Genomic DNA, 9195 nt, shown 5'->3' with positions numbered 1-9195 from the left:
CGGAGAGGTACTTGTACATGGAGCGGAGAGGTACTGTCGATACTTGACATTGAGCGGAGAGGTACTTGTACATGGAGCGGAGAGGTACTTGTACATGGAGCGGAGAGGTACTTGTACATGGAGCGGAGATGTACTTGTACATTGAGCGGAGAGGTACTTGTACATGGAGCGGAGAGGTACTTGTACATGGAGCGGAGATGTACTTGTACATGGAGCGGAGAGGTACTTGTACATGGAGCGGAGATGTACTTGTACATTGAGCGGAGAGGTACTTGTACATGGAGCAGAGATGTACTTGTACATGGAGCGGAGAGGTACTTGTACATGGAGCGGAGAGGTACTTGTACATTGAGCGGAGATGTACTTGTACATGGAGCGGAGATGTACTTGTACATGGATCGGAGAGGTACTTGTACATGAGAGCGGAGAGGTACTGTCGACACTTGTACATTGAGCGTAGAGGTACTGTCGACACTTGTACATTGAGCGGAGAGGTACTTGTACATGGAGCGGAGAGGTACTGTCGACACTTGTACATTGAGCGGAGAGGTACTTGTACATTGAGCGGAGAGGTACTTGTACATGGAGCGCAGAGGTACTTGTACATTGAGCGGAGAGGTACTTGTACATGGAGCGGAGAGGTACTTGTACATGAGAGCGGAGAGGTACTTGTACATGGAGCGGAGAGGTACTTGTACATTGAGCGGAGAGGTACTGTCGACACTTGTACATTCAGCGGAGAGGTACTTGTACATGGAGCGGAGAGGTACTGTCGATACTTGACATTGAGCGGAGAGGTACTTGTACATGGAGCGGAGAGGTACTTGTACATGGAGCGGAGAGGTACTTGTACATGGAGCGGAGAGGTACTTGTACATTGAGCGGAGAGGTACTTGTACATGGAGCGGAGAGGTACTTGTACATTGAGCGGAGAGGTACTTGTACATGGAGCGGAGAGGTACTTGTACATGGAGCGGAGAGGTACTTGTACATGGAGCGGAGAGGTACTTGTACATGGAGCGGAGAGGTACTTGTACATTGAGCGGAGATGTACTTGTACATGGAGCGGAGATGTACTTGTACATGGATCGGAGAGGTACTTGTACATGAGAGCGGAGAGGTACTGTCGACACTTGTACATTGAGCGTAGAGGTACTGTCGACACTTGTACATTGAGCGGAGAGGTACTTGTACATGGAGCGGAGAGGTACTGTCGACACTTGTACATTGAGCGGAGAGGTACTTGTACATTGAGCGGAGAGGTACTTGTACATGGAGCGCAGAGGTACTTGTACATTGAGCGGAGAGGTACTTGTACATGGAGCGGAGAGGTACTTGTACATGAGAGCGGAGAGGTACTTGTACATGGAGCGGAGAGGTACTTGTACATTGAGCGGAGAGGTACTGTCGACACTTGTACATTCAGCGGAGAGGTACTTGTACATGGAGCGGAGAGGTACTGTCGATACTTGACATTGAGCGGAGAGGTACTTGTACATGGAGCGGAGAGGTATTTGTACATTGAGCGGAGAGGTACTTGTACATTGAGCGGAGAGGTACTGTCGACACTTGTACATTCAGCGGAGAGCTACTTGTACATGGAGCGGAGAGGTATTTGTACATTGAGCGGAGAGGTACTTGTACATGGAGCGGAGAGGTACTTGTACATAGAGCGGAGAGGTACTTATACATGGAGCGGAGAGGTATTTGTACATTGAGCGGAGAGGTACTTGTACATGGAGCGGAGAGGTACTTGTACATGAGAGCGGAGAGGTATTTGTACATGGAGCGGAAAGGTACTGTCGACACTTGTACATTGAGCGGAGAGCTACTTGTACATGGAGCGGAGAGGTACTTGTACATGAGAGCGGAGAGGTACTTGTACATGGAGCGGAGAGGTATTTGTACATGGAGCGGAGAGGTACTGTCGACACTTGACATTGAGCGGAGAGGTACTTGTACATGGAGCGGAGAGGTACTTGTACATGAGAGCGGAGAGGTATTTGTACATGGAGCGGAGAGGTACTGTCGACACTTGACATTGAGCGGAGAGGTACTTGTACATGGAGCGGAGAGGTACTTGTACATGGAGCGGAGAGGTACTTGTACATGGAGCGGAGAGGTACTTGTACATGGAGCGGAGAGGTACTTGTACATGGAGCGGAGATGTACTTGTACATTGAGCGGAGAGGTACTTGTACATGGAGCAGAGATGTACTTGTACATGGAGCGGAGATGTACTTGTACATTGAGCGGAGAGGTACTTGTACATGGAGCGGAGAGGTACTTGTACATGGAGCGGAGATGTACTTGTACATGGAGCGGAGAGGTACTTGTACATGGAGCGGAGATGTACTTGTACATTGAGCGGAGAGGTACTTGTACATGGAGCAGAGATGTACTTGTACATGGAGCGGAGAGGTACTTGTACATGGAGCGGAGAGGTACTTGTACATGGAGCGGAGAGGTACTTGTACATGGAGCGGAGAGGTACTTGTACATTGAGCGGAGAGGTACTTGTACATTGAGCGGAGAGGTACTTGTACATGGAGCTAGGGCTGGGTATCGAGTTTCGATACTTACTTGGCACCGAAATGGAAACATCGATACTAAGGGGTATCGAAGCCTCCCTTGTCAATCGATACCAATTTTCGATACCAAAACAAAACAGCGTCATTGAGCCTATAAGCATGCGACATGCTTGCACGCCGCGCTCTAATACGGCTGGTGATTGGCTGTCATGTAGAGGCATGCAGGAAACGTTACGCCCACTTTAGCCGGTGTGTTTGTTGTGACTGTGAGCCAGGCGTGCGGTGCGGATAGTATACAAGAAGTTAGCCACTCAAGCTACTCCTATCCTGGATTACCATATGGCGAAGATGATGAAAAGCAGGAAAAGAAACAGAAACAACACGGACTGGTTTCCACAGACAAGAGAAATAATTGAGAGGTGGGTCAGCTCAGCTTACCGCAAGTTAGCGGTTATCAGATCCCTCAGTCTGACAAATCCATGCATCTGGCTGTGAGTTGTAGCATTAGATCGTTTAATTAATTGCCGCCGTAACGTTATGCGCAAGCGGGCATTGTGTATTTTTAGCAACTCGTTAACAAACGCTGATGTCATGATAGTTTGTTGAATGTAAATGCGATTCATTTATATTGATTGGCTAGTCAGTGAAGTTGAGCTGTCTCGTCAGATTTGACAAGAATGACGTTCTGTTGCAGCAGTGAGCACACTGATCTGCAACGCTAGCGTTAATGTTTAATTAATTAGCGTTATGTGCAAGCGGGCAGTTATCGCCCATGTATTTTTAGCAACTCGTTAACAAACGCTGATGTCATGATAGTTTGTTGAATATAAATGCGATTCACTTTGTGGCATATAAGGCTATATTGATAGGCTAGTCAATGCTCAACTAGTCTTCCATGCATGAAGTGGAGCCATCTCATCAGTTTGTACAAGAATAGAGTTCTGTTGCATCAGTGAGCATTAAACCCTGATTTGCAACTCTCTGTTTTGCACTGAAAACTATTCCACTGATTTATTTGTTTTAGCTACATTTCTTTCCTTTGTAGTACTCCAATATTTTTTGTAGGGACGGCAATACGTTTAGAGAACTTAAAGTTATGTTAAATACAGTAGGTTTTATTTTTTTCTGCTGTAAAACTTAAGATGGGGGGAAACTAAAGATTTGTAAAATAATTTCAATGTGTAATGCAGTTTTATTTTTGTTAAAATGGATTTTTCTAAAAATTGGTATCGAAAAAAGTATCGTTCAGGAACCGGTATCGAAATCCAAGTATCGAAACGGTATCGATATCGAAAAATTTTGAACGATACCCAGCCCTACATGGAGCGCAGATGTACTTGTACATTGAGCGGAGAGGTACTGGTACATGGAGTGGAGATGTACTTGTACATTGAGCGGAGAGGTACTTGTACATGGAGCGCAGAGGTACTTGTACATTGAGCGGAGAGGTACTTGTACATGGAGCGGAGAGGTACTTGTACATGAGAGCGGAGAGGTACTTGTACATGGAGCGGAGAGGTACTTGTACATTGAGCGGAGAGGTACTGTCGACACTTGTACATTCAGCGGAGAGGTACTTGTACATGGAGCGGAGAGGTACTGTCGATACTTGACATTGAGCGGAGAGGTACTTGTACATGGAGCGGAGAGGTACTTGTACATGGAGCGGAGAGGTACTTGTACATGGAGCGGAGATGTACTTGTACATTGAGCGGAGAGGTACTTGTACATGGAGCGGAGAGGTACTTGTACATGGAGCGGAGATGTACTTGTACATGGAGCGGAGAGGTACTTGTACATGGAGCGGAGATGTACTTGTACATTGAGCGGAGAGGTACTTGTACATGGAGCAGAGATGTACTTGTACATGGAGCGGAGAGGTACTTGTACATGGAGCGGAGAGGTACTTGTACATTGAGCGGAGATGTACTTGTACATGGAGCGGAGATGTACTTGTACATGGATCGGAGAGGTACTTGTACATGAGAGCGGAGAGGTACTGTCGACACTTGTACATTGAGCGTAGAGGTACTGTCGACACTTGTACATTGAGCGGAGAGGTACTTGTACATGGAGCGGAGAGGTACTGTCGACACTTGTACATTGAGCGGAGAGGTACTTGTACATTGAGCGGAGAGGTACTTGTACATGGAGCGCAGAGGTACTTGTACATTGAGCGGAGAGGTACTTGTACATGGAGCGGAGAGGTACTTGTACATGAGAGCGGAGAGGTACTTGTACATGGAGCGGAGAGGTACTTGTACATTGAGCGGAGAGGTACTGTCGACACTTGTACATTCAGCGGAGAGGTACTTGTACATGGAGCGGAGAGGTACTGTCGATACTTGACATTGAGCGGAGAGGTACTTGTACATGGAGCGGAGAGGTACTTGTACATGGAGCGGAGAGGTACTTGTACATGGAGCGGAGAGGTACTTGTACATTGAGCGGAGAGGTACTTGTACATGGAGCGGAGAGGTACTTGTACATTGAGCGGAGAGGTACTTGTACATGGAGCGGAGAGGTACTTGTACATGGAGCGGAGAGGTACTTGTACATGGAGCGGAGAGGTACTTGTACATGGAGCGGAGAGGTACTTGTACATTGAGCGGAGATGTACTTGTACATGGAGCGGAGATGTACTTGTACATGGATCGGAGAGGTACTTGTACATGAGAGCGGAGAGGTACTGTCGACACTTGTACATTGAGCGTAGAGGTACTGTCGACACTTGTACATTGAGCGGAGAGGTACTTGTACATGGAGCGGAGAGGTACTGTCGACACTTGTACATTGAGCGGAGAGGTACTTGTACATTGAGCGGAGAGGTACTTGTACATGGAGCGCAGAGGTACTTGTACATTGAGCGGAGAGGTACTTGTACATGGAGCGGAGAGGTACTTGTACATGAGAGCGGAGAGGTACTTGTACATGGAGCGGAGAGGTACTTGTACATTGAGCGGAGAGGTACTGTCGACACTTGTACATTCAGCGGAGAGGTACTTGTACATGGAGCGGAGAGGTACTGTCGATACTTGACATTGAGCGGAGAGGTACTTGTACATGGAGCGGAGAGGTATTTGTACATTGAGCGGAGAGGTACTTGTACATTGAGCGGAGAGGTACTGTCGACACTTGTACATTCAGCGGAGAGCTACTTGTACATGGAGCGGAGAGGTATTTGTACATTGAGCGGAGAGGTACTTGTACATGGAGCGGAGAGGTACTTGTACATAGAGCGGAGAGGTACTTATACATGGAGCGGAGAGGTATTTGTACATTGAGCGGAGAGGTACTTGTACATGGAGCGGAGAGGTACTTGTACATGAGAGCGGAGAGGTATTTGTACATGGAGCGGAAAGGTACTGTCGACACTTGTACATTGAGCGGAGAGCTACTTGTACATGGAGCGGAGAGGTACTTGTACATGAGAGCGGAGAGGTACTTGTACATGGAGCGGAGAGGTATTTGTACATGGAGCGGAGAGGTACTGTCGACACTTGACATTGAGCGGAGAGGTACTTGTACATGGAGCGGAGAGGTACTTGTACATGAGAGCGGAGAGGTATTTGTACATGGAGCGGAGAGGTACTGTCGACACTTGACATTGAGCGGAGAGGTACTTGTACATGGAGCGGAGAGGTACTTGTACATGGAGCGGAGAGGTACTTGTACATGGAGCGGAGAGGTACTTGTACATGGAGCGGAGAGGTACTTGTACATGGAGCGGAGATGTACTTGTACATTGAGCGGAGAGGTACTTGTACATGGAGCAGAGATGTACTTGTACATGGAGCGGAGATGTACTTGTACATTGAGCGGAGAGGTACTTGTACATGGAGCGGAGAGGTACTTGTACATGGAGCGGAGATGTACTTGTACATGGAGCGGAGAGGTACTTGTACATGGAGCGGAGATGTACTTGTACATTGAGCGGAGAGGTACTTGTACATGGAGCAGAGATGTACTTGTACATGGAGCGGAGAGGTACTTGTACATGGAGCGGAGAGGTACTTGTACATTGAGCGGAGAGGTACTTGTACATGGAGCGGAGAGGTACTTGTACATTGAGCGGAGAGGTACTTGTACATGGAGCGGAGAGGTACTTGTACATGGAGCGGAGAGGTACTTGTACATGGAGCGGAGAGGTACTTGTACATGGAGCGGAGAGGTACTTGTACATTGAGCGGAGATGTACTTGTACATGGAGCGGAGATGTACTTGTACATGGATCGGAGAGGTACTTGTACATGAGAGCGGAGAGGTACTGTCGACACTTGTACATTGAGCGTAGAGGTACTGTCGACACTTGTACATTGAGCGGAGAGGTACTTGTACATGGAGCGGAGAGGTACTGTCGACACTTGTACATTGAGCGGAGAGGTACTTGTACATTGAGCGGAGAGGTACTTGTACATGGAGCGCAGAGGTACTTGTACATTGAGCGGAGAGGTACTTGTACATGGAGCGGAGAGGTACTTGTACATAGGGCGGAGAGGTACTTATACATGGAGCGGAGAGGTATTTGTACATTGAGCGGAGAGGTACTTGTACATGGAGCGGAGAGGTACTTGTACATGAGAGCGGAGAGGTATTTGTACATGGAGCGGAAAGGTACTGTCGACACTTGTACATTGAGCGGAGAGCTACTTGTACATGGAGCGGAGAGGTACTTGTACATGAGAGCGGAGAGGTACTTGTACATGGAGCGGAGAGGTATTTGTACATGGAGCGGAGAGGTACTGTCGACACTTGACATTGAGCGGAGAGGTACTTGTACATGGAGCGGAGAGGTACTTGTACATGAGAGCGGAGAGGTATTTGTACATGGAGCGGAGAGGTACTGTCGACACTTGACATTGAGCGGAGAGGTACTTGTACATGGAGCGGAGAGGTACTTGTACATGGAGCGGAGAGGTACTTGTACATGGAGCGGAGAGGTACTTGTACATGGAGCGGAGAGGTACTTGTACATGGAGCGGAGATGTACTTGTACATTGAGCGGAGAGGTACTTGTACATGGAGCAGAGATGTACTTGTACATGGAGCGGAGATGTACTTGTACATTGAGCGGAGAGGTACTTGTACATGGAGCGGAGAGGTACTTGTACATGGAGCGGAGATGTACTTGTACATGGAGCGGAGAGGTACTTGTACATGGAGCGGAGATGTACTTGTACATTGAGCGGAGAGGTACTTGTACATGGAGCAGAGATGTACTTGTACATGGAGCGGAGAGGTACTTGTACATTGAGCGGAGAGGTACTGGTACATGGAGCGGAGATGTACTTGTACATTGAGCGGAGAGGTACTTGTACATTGAGCGGAGAGGTACTTGTACATGGAGCGGAGATGTACTTGTACATTGAGCGGAGAGGTACTGGTACATGGAGTGGAGATGTACTTGTACATTGAGCGGAGAGGTACTGGTACATGGAGCGGAGATGTACTTGTACATTGAGCGGAGAGGTACTTGTACATGGAGTGGAGATGTACTTGTACATTGAGCGGAGAGGTACTGGTACATGGAGCGGAGATGTACTTGTACATTGAGCGGAGAGGTACTTGTACATGGAGTGGAGATGTACTTGTACATGGAGCGGAGATGTACTTGTACATTGAGCGGAGAGGTACTTGTACATGGAGCGGAGATGTACTTGTACATGGAGCGGAGAGGTACTTGTACATGGAGCGGAGAGGTACTTGTACATGGAGCGGAGATGTACTTGTACATGGAGCGGAGATGTACTTGTACATGGAGCGGAGAGGTACTTGTACATGGAGCGGAGAGGTACTTATACATTGAGCGGAGACGTACTTGTACATGGAGCGGAGATGTACTTGTACATTGAGCAGAGAGGTACTTGTACATTGAGCGGAGAGGTACTGGTACATGGAGCGGAGATGTACTTGTACATTGAGCGGAGATGTACTTGTACATGGAGCGGAGATGTACTTGTACATTGAGCGGAGAGGTACTTGTACATGGAGCGGAGAGGTACTTGTACATGGAGCGGAGAGGTACTTATACATTGAGCGGAGACGTACTTGTACATGGAGCGGAGATGTACTTGTACATTGAGCAGAGAGGTACTTGTACATTGAGCGGAGAGGTACTGGTACATGGAGCGGAGATGTACTTGTACATTGAGCGGAGATGTACTTGTACATGGAGCGGAGATGTACTTGTACATTGAGCGGAGAGGTACTTGTACATGGAGCGGAGAGGTACTTGTACATGGAGCGGAGATGTACTTGTACATGGAGCGGAGAGGTACTTGTACATGGAGCGGAGATGTACTTGTACATTGAGCGGAGAGGTACTTGTACATGGAGCAGAGATGTACTTGTACATGGAGCGGAGAGGTACTTGTACATGGAGCGGAGAGGTACTTGTACATTGAGCGGAGATGTACTTGTACATGGAGCGGAGATGTACTTGTACATGGATCGGAGAGGTACTTGTACATGAGAGCGGAGAGGTACTGTCGACACTTGTACATTGAGCGTAGAGGTACTGTCGACACTTGTACATTGAGCGGAGAGGTACTTGTACATGGAGCGGAGAGGTACTGTCGACACTTGTACATTGAGCGGAGAGGTACTTGTACATTGAGCGGAGAGGTACTTGTACATGGAGCGCAGAGGTACTTGTACATTGAGC

Source organism: Poromitra crassiceps, assembly GCF_964638095.1.
Source record: "Poromitra crassiceps genome assembly, contig: HAP1_SCAFFOLD_64, whole genome shotgun sequence".
NCBI classification, from domain to species: domain Eukaryota; kingdom Metazoa; phylum Chordata; class Actinopteri; order Beryciformes; family Melamphaidae; genus Poromitra; species Poromitra crassiceps.
This window is presented reverse-complemented; position numbering follows the sequence as displayed.